The 14,970-nt window shown below is 38.6% G+C and overlaps 1 pseudogene; it reads left to right on the plus strand.

Annotated features, from left to right (window-relative positions):
* Positions 1-1,063: 1,063 nt before the first annotated feature.
* Positions 1,064-3,359, plus strand: LOC147525309 (noroxomaritidine synthase 3 pseudogene; annotated as a pseudogene).
* The last annotated feature ends 11,611 nt before the right edge of the window (positions 3,360-14,970 follow it).

Here is a 14,970-nt window from a genome sequence, read left to right on the forward strand (position 1 = left end):
GCTTCTCGTTGTTTGCTTAAACGGTCATTCACTCCATCCATAAAGGCCTGGTGGGAAGCTTCAGCGGTCCTTAATTCATCTTCGGCTCGAAGTTTGGCCATGTCCACGGCCGACAGATCAGCTCGGAGGCGTGCACAGGTGGCCCTTAGTCCATTGGAACTGCCGACCTCCTTCTCTAAGGATTCCACAGAATTCAGGGACGAGAAGAGGCCGCGGATCATATAGGCCATGTCCAAGCTCACCTAGCAAGGGAAAAGCAGTCAGAGTAAGGGGCAAAGCAGAGAGCGATGGAAAAGCAGTCAGAATAAGGAGCAAAACAGAAAGTGAAAGGTGGGCAAGAGAGATATACCTTCTCCCAGCCGGCATACAGAGAGGTGCGATGCTGTTCAAAGGTCCCAGAATCGGCATAAGCCAAGTCGCGGGGAAGATGGGAGTCGTAGAACATGGCCGAGGCCACAACAGGGTTTTCTAGAGTAGAATCCTCTACATTGACGGAGCGGCCGCGCACCTTGAAGTGGGGGTGGAAAGTTTCCGGAGCCGCGGACCCAGGGAGAGAGCGAGCGGTTTCTTTGCCAGGACGCTGTAGAGGTGGAGAGGGCGGGGGAGCCGCAGAAAGGCTTGCGGTAGGAGATGATCTGCTGCGCTTGTGTGGGGGCTCTTCGGGACGAGATCCGCAGACGGGGGACAAATTGAGGCCGGGCAACTTGGGAGTTGGGGACTTCAGTCACTTCATCGTCGGAGTCACTGTCGAACAGTTTAATCTTGGAAATGTCCATGGGTGGAGGCGCTGAGTCGGCTGGAGGGGAAGTTGGAGGAATATATTGATCTTCCCAAATCGGGGAGGGAGAAGGGAAGGAAGGAGATGTATATTGGCGGGCGGAGAAGGAAGGTGGGCGGACCTTCCTTCGACTATCTCCTCTAGAGCCCGAGAGCCCGGCCCGAGACTTGGTGGTTTTACGAGTGAAGCCGCGACGGCGAGGCTTATTTTGGGAAGGACGGGAGGCAGATAGTGAGGGCGGCGAAGGACGAGGCTTTCGTTCTTTGGGGGGCGGTGGACGATAAAATGGAGCTGAGTATTTACCCAAGGTGTGCAGAGAGGGGTCAGTCAATAAGGGGGTTCCGTGGGAGGGGTCTATGCCGAGAACTTCAGCTTGAGAAGAGCCCAGATTGCGGATTTGTTCAAAGATTGCGGACTTCAAGCCGACGTAAAATCGGGATTTGGAGTTAGACTTCCAACCCGCATGAGAGAAAATAAAGATAAGAAGTGAGTCCGCGCATAGTAGTCAATAAAGAAAGAGAGGCAGTAAAGCTAACTCACTGCGAGGCAGGAAGGTGAGATGGTTGAGGGTCACTTCAGATGGAACATCCGCGGACAAGAAATTACTAGAGACGTACAGGGGGTAATGATGCCAAGTTTTGTCCGAGGTGGTGAGTTTGAGAATGAAGGATCTGCTTTCGAGACGGACGGGCCTTGAAAAGAGTGATATCCAACGCTCACATCTTTGGTACTCTTGGGTATGTAATAGTGAGAAATTATGTCGCGGAGGACTATTCGGGGCTCATGGTGGAGGTTGTAATAGTTTGCGGCATACATGATACGCCAAAAATTGCCTATACCCTGGCAGGGTGGAATGTTGAAGTGGTTACATACTTCGACATCTAGTCGAGACAGCGGTAGTTGCAAGCCAGAGACAATTTGGCCAACTGTGACCACGAGGCATCCAGGTTTGGAGGGGACCAGATGAGGGAAGTGAGTCACGTCGGGCACGTGCTCGAGGAGGATGTCGTCTGGGATGCCATAGCCAACCCTAATCGCTTCCAGATTAGGTCGGCGGGAGCATGGGGGAGGCGGTGGAAGTTTGAAAGGCCGCCCAGTGGTGGAGGGGGCCGCGGTGGGATCAGGCGGAGGAGTCTTCTCTTCTCCGCATATGACCGCGAGGAAGTCGGACCGTTGGATTGGGAATCCGACATGGGAGAGAGCTAAGGAATATGAACGGTTCACGAAAAAAAATGCAAAAGGTAAGAGTAAAGATTACCAACCTGGTGCACCAATCCAGCAGCAAGAGCAAACGCTTGAGCAGGCGAAGTGTATAAAGTGGAGAAGTGGGAGGAAAACTAGAGAGGGGAAGGGGTCGAATGCAAAATAGGGCGAGAGAAGTGTGGGAAGAAAGTGGGAAGTTCAAAAATGGCGTCTGGTAAGGAAGAAGAAGAAAAGTGAGAAAGAAATGAGAAGGAAAGAGGAAGTGAGTAGAAGTTGAAGCGTGAAGGGGGTAAAAAGGGAAAAGAATAGGATAAAAAACCAAGGAGCCGTCAGTTGAACCAGAGGATAGGTGACACGTGGAGGAGCAAGAAACGAGGTGACCCGAACCAAGCACGCAGGGGACACGTGCGCCAAGGATAGGAAGGCGTGAAACAGAAGCCAAGGAAAAAAGCAGGTAAATCAAGTTCTCGAGCCCTTGAACATTCAGGAGGTTCGCGGACTCGAGAGGGGGCATTGTAGCGGCCCAATTTATGATGACCGAGAGACCGGCGGGTAATGGATCCAGGAAGAGGACTGGATGTGGGACGAAGGGCCTGTTATTTAAGGCCGTGGACATGGGAGTCAAGTATGGAGGCCGAGAGCCGAGGACCGACAGCGTAGAGCCGTGGCGCGGAAGGATAGCTGACTTGGAGTTGTACCATCTGGACACGTGCCCAGCAGGAGCACGGGAAAAACGCTAACGTCGTACGGGAACTTACCACGTGGCAATCCATAGACCGAGAGATGAAGGGACAGATGGAGGGCCCAAGGGAGAGTAGGGGGATTATAAATAGGATAGGAGGGGAGGAGAAGAGGTAGGTCACAACAGGGACCTTACGCGTTCACTTCAGAAGATTTAAAGGGATTGGTGTATTTACATGCAGCCTTGTGTGAGTCTCTGAGGTTATACCCTCCAGTTCCCGCCACTCACAAAGGCATTGAAAAGGAAGATGTTCTACCAAATGTCACGATGGTGAAGCCAGGGATGATGATCTTAATCTCAATGTACACAACGGGAAGGCTGGAATGGGTATGGGGGAAAGATTGTTTGGGGTATAAGCTGGAGAGACGATGGATCAACGAAAATGGGAAGCTTAATCCTATTCCCTTAACTAAATTCTTAACATTCCTTGCCGGTCCAAGGAATTGCATTGGTAGGGACATGGCTTTTACTCAGATGAAGTTGGTGATAGCGGCTGTGCTATTCAATTTTCATGTTGAACTAGTGGAGGGTCATATTGTTCGACCTAAAGCATCCATGGTGCTCCATATGCAGAATGGACTGAAGGTCAGGATCAGAAGGAGGGTTTCTCAAGCGACTCACGCGCAGTCTAATTAGTAACAGTATGGTTTCTATTGGTGATTAATAGTATTCTACATAAAAGCAGTGATGTGTTATGATTTTTTAATTAGTAACCAGAACAAATATAGTTGAAGAGTTCGTATTATTGCTTCTTTCCTTATGATGTAATGGCATCAGGTGCTAATTACCTATGCTACATACGCAAAGAGAAACATGTCTCTAAGACCTGACCATCCTAGCTTTATTTCAAAGACATGGCCACAGTAACCATCAATAAAATTGGAGTCTGATCCTAAATTGCAAAATGGTTCATCAACAAATTAAATTCATGTTTTTAATTCCCTATGAATAATACACCACTAGTGCACTAGTAAAAAGGTCAAACCGCTGAAGTTATCTATGAAATAGACCATTGGTATGACTGTGTACTGCACCAGAAAAAGTCTGTGAATTCTCGGATTGTAATGATTGAACAATTGAACATTTTTTAACTCCCAAGATAGTTCACTGCACATGGCAATTCCATGGCAAGATTTACTTAATTTACACCCGACCTAGCTATGGTTGCCTTTTACGCTCACCACCTAAATGTTGGTTCTATCCCTCACCATGAGAGCGTGAGGAAGAAGGCATCTGATCAGTATAGTTAAAGGCGCGGGTCGCGCTCAATATGCTTTGGGGAAGGCGCAGGGTCGCGCTAATTCTCATGCCTTAGAAGAATTCAGAACTTGAGCACGGTCTTCAGTCTGTGCACACGAAAGTTATTGGAATTTTTGAGTTGGGAAAATAAGAGGACGCGCACGCGCTCAGATTTGCCTATCTGAGAGCACGCCTGCGCTCATGCCTAAAACTTGCAGGTTCTGATATTTTCCAAAGTAAGTGAAATTTTGCAAACGTGCCGAAATTTCAAATTACTATAAAACAAAAGTTAGGTTTTGGAAAACCAAGTCTTGAATAGAAACCCAATTTTGAGAGCAATCAAAATTGAGAGAAAACCCTTGCAAAGAGACAAGCTTGTAAGGAGAGAGGAGTGATCTAGTAAGGTGGAGAGACTTGAGAGGAGTGATTGTAATCTTCTTCCCATACTTATAAAAGGATTAGCTCTTGTGGAAGTAGACATCATTGGCCGAACCACGGTACATCTTTGTGTTGTGGTATGTTTTACTTTCTCTAATATTTCTATTGCTTGTTTGTGATAGTTATATCCATAGTTTAGGATTGTGGTTTTTGGTTGTAGTGAAAAATTAGTTTTTGATTGGAGTAGTAGGTTGTCCAAGTGCAAACTATCTTAGTGGGGATCGATTGGTATCGTTTTCCCCAACAAGTGTTATCAAAGCCAGGTCAAATTAAGCCCAACAAGGTTGTTATCCAAATCTTGCCCAGAAGGTGTTTGATAAAATTCATAAGAGGAGGTTTGAGTTAAAAAAGCTTGTAGAGATGGACCATTATGTAAACACTTGCATGACTAGTCTAAATAGAGGTAACTATACTATTTGGAAAGCCATGATGGAAGGCTTGCTTTATTACAATGACTTGGCACAACCCATTGAGAATAGAGTAGTAAAACCAGACACAATTGTCGCGGCTGAGTAGAAGACGCTTGATGAAAAAGTGATTGGGTGCATTAGACAATGAATTGACAACAATGTAATCTGCCTTGCTTCCTAAGAGACCACCACTTTCAACCTGTGGAAGGCATTAGAATACCTCTACGAGAAGACAAGAAATGATGCACACGATAGCTCCTGTCACTCAGAGATCCTTGTGATAAACATAAAAATGATAGTTTACCTACGAAATGAATGATAAAACTCAAAACGTAAGTAAACTAAAACTTAAATACGTGCTTAATTTATCAATTTTTCTACTCTCAATTATATCAAAATAGAGTGGAGTAACAAATTCGTTCCACTCCTAGTTCTTTAGCATGGAATGATTTCTAGTCTAATTAATCGGTCTTAAGTCTAGTGAGAGATTTACGAAGGGAATTCTATACTACGAGGGGAAAACAATTAACAAGTTACAAATAACGAAATGAGAGAATGCTAAGGGTTTGAATCTAGATAAAGAATTAAAGGAAATTGAATCCACCTTAACTCGACTTAATCCTACTAACAAAGACTCGTCGTGATCCAAATTGAATGCTTTGCATATCAAAATAGTAATTATAATCCCTAATTATACATGGCATTTCTACCAATTCATAACTAGCATGTGAGCGATTAAACCCATTTTTATGGTGAATTAATCGTTTCTAGAGTGGAATAATTATCATGGCGATTCCTAAGTTTAACAAAGATCAAGCGTCATTAAGGCTTCTTCAACCCCTCTAATGGAGGTTTAACCTTGATTCATACCACTATCATTTCCCATTGATTTAAAACTAGACATCATATGAAAATTCTATCTTTATGCAATTTATCTAAACAATAATTTAAATCGCCAGTAATAACTAGGAAATTAATAACAAGTAATAAGGGAATTTAGATCTAAACAATTGTAAATGACAAAAACGAAATTGACAAACTAGCTATTTTATTTATCAACTAATGAAGAACAATGATTCTAAAGATTAATCTAAAACAAGAATTGAAATGAACTAAACTTAATTTTTATTTAATGAAAACTAGATCTAGAATTATCTATATTTTTAGGTCTAACTAGCTACCATTAACAAAGAGCTAAGCTTTTGTTTTTATATGTTCAGATCCAAAAATTGTGCATGGGCTTGGAGCCATGTTTTGGGCCAGAGAATCAGGCCCAAAACCCAATTCTTTCAGTCCAAAAAAGCCTCTTCAGCTGCAGTTGGCTTCGACAGACTTTTCGTCCACTTTCGCTCCTCTGATTGGGCCAAGGCTTGGACCATTGGAAAGCTCTTTCCGAGCTGGCCGTTTTGACATAAGGTAGACCCAATTACGAGGTCTGAGTCTAAAGATACGACCTTTGGCAGTTCTGCTGACTTGTGTGCTGTTTCTGCCCGCGTTGACTTTGACTTTTCAGCTTTGACCGGTCTTTAGAAAGGCTTTGTCTTCTTGAATCTTGGCCTTTAATCACAGAACTCCTTAGCAACCAACCATTTCTCCTTTATCTCATCAAAGTGGTACATTTCTGCACATAATTGACTTTGAAGCCTGAAACGCATAAAAACACGTAATCAGTATTAACTCTTAATTATTACTTACATAATTGGTCTAAAAGTATGACTGTTACAGGGTTAAAACTACAGTTTTGGGCTCTTATCAAACCACCCCCAAACAGAATTTTGCTTGTCCTCAAGCAAATATGAGAAATTAGAATAAGTGACCAAAAATGGAGTTCTAACTACTCTCGTTTCGCTGAGTGCGATTGCATTGACCATATGCAACAAGGCCTTAAACCACTAGGAATTCCCTAGTGGACGAGTTATAGCCTCGTGAGAGTTTTCCAGTGAAGGTACTCACAAACTTCATCTATACTACAACGACTAAGAAATAAAACTATTATTTCCTCATTCATGTCTCAACTATCTATTTTTCTCACTAGCAAATGAATAAGAATAACCAAGTCAAAAACCTAAGATAATTAATATATGCATAATAATCAATCATCTATGATACAAATATATATACTATGAGTAATACTATGAAATGCCTAGCAGGTTCGTTTCTGAAAAACTCGGAATAGCGTCCTTAAGTAGGTCCTCACATAAATGTCAAAACAAAAACAACTTTGATTTTTCTGCTCAAGTTTCGCTACTCCAGTGTGCAGTGGGCACACTTTACCTTACAATCTCAATGACAAACAAGGAAGCCAGAGTCGATCAAACACATCTGCCACTTACTATCACACTAACCTATTCCTAATTGAGCTAGAGGTCTTTATTAGGTGTTGCGGGGATTAGGAGATGGTTTAAGAAGGAAGGAAATGAATATTCAAAAGGACAAGTTTGAGATAATAGAGTCTTCATATTATGATCACATATCGCCTTCGAAGCCTCTGAATAGTGATTATCCAGAGAGAGTATGGTCAGGCAGAGATGTTGATTATGGATACTTGAGGGTATTTGGGTGCAGGGCATTTGTTCATATTCCCATGGATGAAAGATCCAAGTTTGATGACAAAGCTAAGCAGTGCATTTTTTTGGGTTATGGGGATGAGAAGTTTGGCTACAAACTATATGATCCTATCAACAAGAAGGTAATCCGAAGTCGAGATGTTGTGTTCTTAGAAGACCTAACCATAACAGACTTTGGTGAGAAGCTAGAAGCTTTCATTGATGATCTTGTTGACTTAGAACCAGAAGTTCCTACTGTGGAACGTGTAGAAAGCATTGAGAATGCAAAAAACCATGGGTTTGAAGCTCATGATGATGATCCTATAGCTCATGATGGGATAAAGTGCATCCTCCTGAGCCACAAGAAGATATATGGGGTAAGGAGGTCCGACAGAGATAGACAAGCTTCAACCATGTATCCACCACATACGTATGTTTTACTATCTGATGGTAGAGAACCTATGTACTATCAGGAGGCTCTTGAAGGTATAAACAAGGAGAAGTGGTTGAAGGCCATGCATGATGAGATTGATTCTTTGTATCAGAATCACACTTATGACTTAGTTGAGAAACCGAAAGAAAGAAAAGTTCTCAAGAATAAGTGGATCTTCAAAGTCAAGCTTGAGGAGAATAATCCACACCCAAGGCACAAAACTCACTTTGTTGTGAAGGGATTCGATCAAAGGAAAGGTATTGACTTTGATGAAATTTTCTCTCCTGTAGTTAAGATGACTTCTATCAGGGTGGTATTGGGTCTGACCGCAAGTATGAACCTAGAGATTGAGCAACTAGATGTCAAGACAACTTTTCTTCATGGAGACCTTGAATAGGATATCTACATGGACCAAACAGAGGGGTTTGAGGTCAAAGGCAAGGAGCACCTAGTATGCAAGCTGATAAAGAGTTTGTATGGGTTGAAGCAGGCATCAAGACAGTGGTACATAAAGTTTGATTCCTTTATGGTGAAGTATGGCTACATGAAGTCCGCTTTCGGTCATTGTATGTTTGTACATAAAGTTTCATAGTGTTCTTGTTGTATGTGGATGATATGTTGATAGTTGGCCAGAACATCAACAAAATATCCAAGCTGAAGAAAGATTTGAGTAAGTCTTTTGAGATGAAGGATTTGGGTCAAGCAAAGCAGATACCTGGTATGCGGATCACTCGTGACAGAAAGAGTGGGAAGTTGTGGCTTTCTTAAGAAAGTTACATTAAGAAGGTGTTGAAGACATTCAACATGGATCAAGCGAAGCCAGTCAGTTGTCCGCTTGATGGCCAGTTCCGTATGACCAAAGATATGTGTCCAAAGGGTGAGCATGAGCAGAGTCAAATGGAAAAGATTCTTTATGCATCCGCAGTGGGCAGCTTAATGTATGCAATGGTGTGTACAAGACCGGATATTGCTTTCGTCGTTGGTGTTGTAACCCGTTTTCTGTCAAATTCGGGTAAAGAGCATTGGAAAGGTGTTAAGTAGATATTGAGATATCTCAAGGGCACTTCCAAAGTGTGTTTTTGTTATGGTGGAAGTAAGACCTTGCTTGAAGGCTACACAGATGCAAACATGGCAGGTGATGCTGACTCTACAAAGTCCACCTCTGGTTATCTATTTACTTTTGCAGGGGGAGCAGTTTCTTGGCAATCTAAGTTGCAAAAGTGTGTTGCCCCTCCACTACAGAAGTCGAGTATATTGCAGCCACTGAGTGTTGCAAAGAGATGCTATGGATGAAGAGGTTTTTCGATGAACTAGGGCTAAAGCAGAAACAGTTTGTAGTTTTATGTGACAGTCAGAGCGCCATCCATTTGTGCAAGAATCCTAGTTTTTATTCTAGATCCAAGCACATACATGTGCGTTATCATTGGATTAGAGAAGTTCTCGAAGACAAGCATTTGTGTATTGAGAAGATCCATACCGACAAGAACGGGTCGAATATGATGACCAAAGTCTTACCGAAAGGTAAGTTTGATATTTGTTGTGCTACTACCGGAATGGTAGCACACTCCTCCTGTTGATTTGGAAATGCATGGAGGTATCCCCCCTCATGGATCGGGAGGGGGAGATTGTTGGTTTTATCCCTCACCATGGGAGCGTGAGGAAGAAGGCATCTGATCAGTATAGTTGAAGGCGCGGGTCGCGCTCAATATGCTTTGGGGAAGGCGCGAGGTCGCGCTCATTCTCATGCCTTAGAAGAATTCAGAACTTGAGCATGGTCTCCAGTTTGTGCACACGAAAGTTATTGGACTTTTTGAGCTGGGAAAATAAGAGGGCGCGCGCGCGCTCGGATTTGCCTATCTAAGAGCGGGCGCGCTCATGCCTAAAACTTGCAGGTTCTGATTTTTTCCACAGTAACGCGAAATTTCACAGACGCGCCGAAATTTCAGATTACTATAAAACAGAAGTTAGGTTTTGGAAAACCAAGTCTTGAATAGAAACCCAATTTTGAGAGCAATCAAAATTGAAAGAAAACCCTTGCAAAAAGAAAAACTTGTAAGGAGATAGGAGTGATCTAGTAAGGTGGAGAGACTTGAGAGGAGTGATTGTAATCTTCCTTTCCATACTTATAAAAAGGATTAGCTCTTCTGGAAGTAGGCATCATTGGCTGAACCATGGTGCATCATTGGCTGAACCATGGTACATCTTTGTGTTGTGGTATGTTTTACTTTCTCTAATATTTATAGGGTAATCTTAAATACACTCTCAATTTCTAAGAGGGCACTCTCCGACCGGAAATTTGTTATTACATTTGTGTCCCAACTTAAAACCCATTTTTTCTTAGAGGGCACTCCCCATAAAAAATAGTGGTAACCTCCTATTACCCTTAACTAACTAATTTGCACTATGCAACTCTATACACTATCAAAATACACTCTCTTTCTCCAATTATCTACATCCAACTCAATTTTTCTTGACTCAACTCAACTCAATTTTCCTCTACTTCTCAACTCTCAATACCTCTATATTTTAACTCTCAAATGGAGTATGTATCATTACCCAACTCTCAAATGAACTATTTATCGCAATACAACTACCCATATCTCAATGTCGAATAAATTGAAGATTATATGATGTTATAAGAACCAATTGAACATGAAAAAGAATAAATTGGAGATTAATGTAATTGAAATTGCCTAATGGAATTGAAACTAAATGGATTACGATAGTTTGAATCTTAGATTTCAAAATAAATTTTGTGTAATCTTGATGTATGTGCTATTTTGAGGAACGGTAACACATTGCCGTAAAATACTATAAACCACGGTAACGGGTTGCTGAAACATAACCATAAATTATAGTGTCGGGTTACCATTTACCAAGTAAATATACAATATATAGACACCGAAAATTCTTAAACCATTCAGTATCTTGTTGCTATGTTGTCAAATTCCAATATTTAAATGTTTCATCATCTATTTGATAATAATTTTGATAATAATTTGATTAATAATTAGCATATTTTAACTTATTTGTAGTTATTTTAGGTGATATATAACTTAATTCTAACAAGTAGAAAACATTTAGGTTATAATTTTTTATTTTCGAATTGGTAGCAATTGTACATGTCTCTAGGGTTTAGGGTTTGAATAAATACAGTTCTAACTAGACTTTGAATCTAATATCTAAATTTTTACCAACAAATTAAAATTGGATTATATAATATAATTTAAACCCATTATCCAATCTATAATAAAACGTTTAGGTTATAATTTTTTATTTCAGAATTGGTAGCAACTATACTTATGTCTAGGGTTTAGGGTTTGAATTAGTACATTTCTAACTACACTTTGAATCTAATATCTAAATTTTTACCAACATATTAAAATTGAATTAGACAATATAATTATTTAAATTAACCCGTTCTCCAATCTATAATAAAACGTTTGGGTTGTAATTTTTTATTTCAGAATTAGTAACAACTTTACTTATGTTTAGGATTTAGGGTTTGAAACAGTATAGTTCTAACTAGACTTTATTTGAATCGATTTAATATCTAAATTTTTACCAACAAATTACAATTTGATTAAATGATATAATTTAAACCCATTTTACATTCCATAATAAAACATTTTGGTTATTATTTATGATTTCATAATTGGTATGTAGCAACTGTACATAAATTTAGGGTTTAGCCAATACAGTTCTAATAATAATAGAATTATATTTCGGGAAAAAAAAAAAAAAAAAAAATACAGTTCTAACTATATTTTGAATATAGTATCTATCATCTAGTACATTTGGAAGTTAATATTCATTATCTAATCTAACACCTATTTTATTATATATGTTTTTTATTTTTATTATTTTAATTTGTAATGGTATCAAAATCTGAGATTCCTCAATATTCCCAATTTAGGGTTTAGGGTTTAGGGTTAGACATCTCGATATTTCAATATTTCAATTATTTTGATATCTCGACTTCCGAAATTGAGTTTTCATTTTGACCAATTATTTCAATATTTCAAAACAATTTTGATATTTCGACCTATTATTCAATAATTCAATACTATTTCAATATTTTGCCCAATTGTTTATATGAAATTTCGAAATCAATTTATTCACTTTTTAGGTTGATTTGAATTTCCCTCTCAAAATCAAACTCAAAACTCATTTTCAACTTTTTGGCTTCCCCCTCAAATTGAAACTTAAATTCAAACCCAAATTTTAGCCCTTTTTCTACTCTCTTTCTTTCCCCACCCTCAAATCTACTTCTCTTTAAACACTTCTTCTCCATTCAATTTCTAATATAGAAAATTACAAAAACTTAAAACTATGGGAGGTGGTGAGCATGAAAACTCACCCAATCCACACACTTGCAAGATAATTTGTTTGACTTGTCTTCTCTACTTCAATTATTTTCTTTAAGTTGGGTATATGTCTAATTATTTTCTTTTTATTGAATTTAAGTCCAATTTAAACACATTGAAAGCTTACATTGGAATTGGAAGTGGAAGTTGACAACATATGTCATGGGTTTGGGACAAAAGTTATTGTGAAAGGGAAGGGGAAAAAAGAGGAATCGTAGAATGTTGTAGTCTTCTCAATCTTATGTTAATTTCGGTAACTGGTTACTACTTTACAAATACAATTTTCAACAACAGAACACCAAATAAAAGTTTGAGCAATTTTCAGCAATGGAACATCAAAAGTTTGAGCAATTTTCAGTAACTAGATACCATTTATCAAATTAGCAACTGGATACCGAAATTGAGTTTTAATTACGATAACTGGTTACCGCTTTACAAATACAATTTTCAGCAACTAAACACCAATATTTTGAGCAATTAGATACCATTTATCAAATTAGGGATACCGAAATTGAGTTTTACAAATACAATTTTCAACCACTAAACACCAAAATTTTGAGCAACTAGATACCATTTATCAATATTTCAATTTAGGGTTTAGGGTTTAGGGTTAGACATCTCAATATTTCACCCAATTATTTCAAATTAGGGATACCGAAATTGAGTTTTAGTAACTGGTTACTACTTTACAAATACAATTTTCAACAACTGAACACCAAAAGTTTGAGTAATTTTTAGTAGCTAGATACCATTTATCAAATTAGCAACTGGATACCGAAATTGAATTTTAATTTCGGTAACTGGTTACCGCTTTACGATTACAATTTTCAACAATTGAACACCAAAATTTTGAGCAATTTTCTCAAATTAGGGATACCGAAATTGAGTTTTAGTAACTGGTTACCGCTTTACAAATACAATTTTCAACAACTTAACACCAAAATTTTGAGCAATTTGCAGCAACTAGATACCATTTATCAAATTAGCAACTTGATAGCGAAATTGAGTTTTAATTTCGTTACTATTACAATTTTCAGCAACTAGATACCAATATTTTTCAGCAACTAAACACCAACATTTTGAGTAATTGTCAGCAACTAGATACTACTTTACTATGCTTTGAACAGTAAATGTAATTTCTTCAATTTAGAATCCCACTACCAAAATCCAATTTCTCCAAAAAACAAAGCGAAAACTCCAAACAAAGCGAGACTCGGGTGTTTTTTTTTAAGTGAAAATTTTATTAATACTGATAAGGAATTTTACAAATAATTAGAACAAATGTGTAACAAGTTGCGCTGCAAGTCCTTTCTGGATAGCAAATCCTATTCTTTTAAAAATAAACTCGTTAGAACGAACTGTCATAACGTTACTGTTCATAACTTTCTGAAGTTTCTTGAGAAGCTCAACCATTTTTTTTTTTTTTTTTTTTTTTTTTTTTTTTTTTTATTTATAGTAGTTTAAACGTAAAGAAAGGAGAGGAGGCGGTGGGGGTGGCAGGGAGGAGGAGAGAAGAGAAAGTCTCGAAGGTATTTTACAATGTTAGTAACCTATGAAAATAATACTAAAATAATGAATAGAAAGTCACCCGGTTTCTGGAGCGTTCCCCTCTAAGTTCCCCTCTAATTTTTTAGTAAACCGGCTGGGTTACTCTTAACCAAAACCGATTCCCGAGTCGGAGAGTGTCCTCTTAGGAACTGGAGCGTGTATTTAAGAGACCCTATTTATATTGCTTGTTTGTGATAGTTATATCCATAATTTATGATTGTGGTTGTTGGTTATAGTGAAAGATTAGTTTTTTATTGGAGTAGTAGATTGTCCAAGCGCAAGTTATTTTATTGGGATCGTTTGTATCGTTTTCCCCAACACTAAAAAGAACTGATGTGTTCGAGTTTTATCCTCTACCTATTGTGAATGGTGCCGTACTGCAAATGATTGGCTCATGGTGGAACCCAGGTTCTGTACATTCGATAGAAGTCAGGCAAAATATATGGATAAGAACTTTTGACAAATTGCAAAAGTTCATTAGCTATTTGTACCTTAAGAAAGTTCGTCCCCGATAAACATGTGAGAAGTTGAGAACTAAAAACGATCAATTAACCTTGGCCATGTAATCGGATTCTTGATTTGAGATAAATGGTCAACACATAATGAATTATGCACTTTGTTGTTAGGAGATGTAGTGCAAAATCTTGAAATTAAAAAAGCCTACAAGGAATAAAGTTTACAACATGATTGTATTATCTCTTGAGTTAGACTTTTAGAAAAGGTTTGGTACAGTGATTAGATTAATCTGATTGTGGATCAATGGATAATGGGAAAAACAAATTAGACGACACATTGCAGTATTGTACTATGGTCATGATTATTATATGAGGGTATCAAAGTTAATTTGTTAAAATAAAGCGTGTATCTGTAATACTGTGTAAAGAAAAAGTTTATTAACTCAAATGTTTTTGGACTGGATAAGAGTTGAGCTAAAATAAATTGGTAGTAATCAACGACAACATACATATTTGAAAGAGAGTGTAGTAGCCATTGAGAAAAAAATGTGTGTTGAGCACCTATCCCACGTTATTATTATTATTTTTTTTTATTATTATTTTTTTGGCAAGCCTATGAATAATCTTTTGATGCGGTTCGAGCACCAAATATCTAGTATTATCACCTAAAAATTTTACCGACTTTTGCTAGTAGCACCTGCATCCCTAGTATAAAATTATGTAGTCTTTTTTTATTTTATTTTTAGTTGTAACATGAGTGGTGGATAGGTGATTAGGACAACATCACTCTCCTAAAGTAAGACTCGGACAA

This window comes from Coptis chinensis, chromosome 1 (genome assembly GCF_015680905.1).
Source record: "Coptis chinensis isolate HL-2020 chromosome 1, ASM1568090v1, whole genome shotgun sequence".
Classification (NCBI taxonomy): Eukaryota; Viridiplantae; Streptophyta; class Magnoliopsida; order Ranunculales; family Ranunculaceae; genus Coptis; species Coptis chinensis.